The sequence below is a fragment of the Octopus bimaculoides genome, chromosome 16 (assembly GCF_001194135.2).
Source record: "Octopus bimaculoides isolate UCB-OBI-ISO-001 chromosome 16, ASM119413v2, whole genome shotgun sequence".
Classification (NCBI taxonomy): Eukaryota; Metazoa; Mollusca; class Cephalopoda; order Octopoda; family Octopodidae; genus Octopus; species Octopus bimaculoides.
This window is the reverse complement of record NC_068996.1, coordinates 6,435,783-6,436,366: the sequence shown is the minus strand read 5'-3', so window position 1 is coordinate 6,436,366 and position 584 is coordinate 6,435,783. Positions and strand designations below refer to the sequence as shown.

Genomic DNA, 584 nt, shown 5'->3' with positions numbered 1-584 from the left:
GTATGCACATTTACATTACACATCCAACGGAGCATACTGGCTTCATTCCTTGCGAGCTTACGCATGTCCTCAGCAGTCACAGCCCATGTTTCACTGCCATGTAGCATGGCTGTTCGTACACATGCGTCATACAGTCTGCCTTTTACCCTGAGTGAGAGTCCCTTTGTCGCCAGCAGGGGTAAGAGCTCTCTAAACTTTGCCCAGGCTATTCTTATTCTAGCAGTTACACTTTCAGCGCACCCACCCCCACTACTAACTTAGTCCCCCAGATAGCGGAAGCTATCAACTACCTCTAGTTTTCACCCTGGAATGAGATAGAAGTTGTTTCCTGTTTGTTTACAGTCTTTATTGCACCTGAACATCTGCCACATACAAAAACTAACTTTGTAGTTAATCTGCCTTTGGTATTGCTGCACCTCTTATGTGTCCATAGCTTGCACCGGGTACATCTTATAGAGTTACTACCTACTCCTTTACTGCATACTGAGCAGGGCCATCTACCTGAAGGGGTTTGTGTTTTATCTACCTTCCTACTTATTAGGATTTTGGTTTTTGCTAGGTTGACTCTAAGGCCCTTCGATTCT

At 45.0% G+C, this 584-nt stretch overlaps 1 protein-coding gene across 2 annotated transcripts in view; it reads left to right on the top strand.

The window, feature by feature from the left end:
- The window catches only part of LOC106883358 (bromodomain-containing protein DDB_G0270170), a 212,788-nt gene that overhangs the window by 68,216 nt on the left and 143,988 nt on the right, over positions 1–584 (top strand). The gene's annotated exons all lie outside the window — the stretch shown is intronic.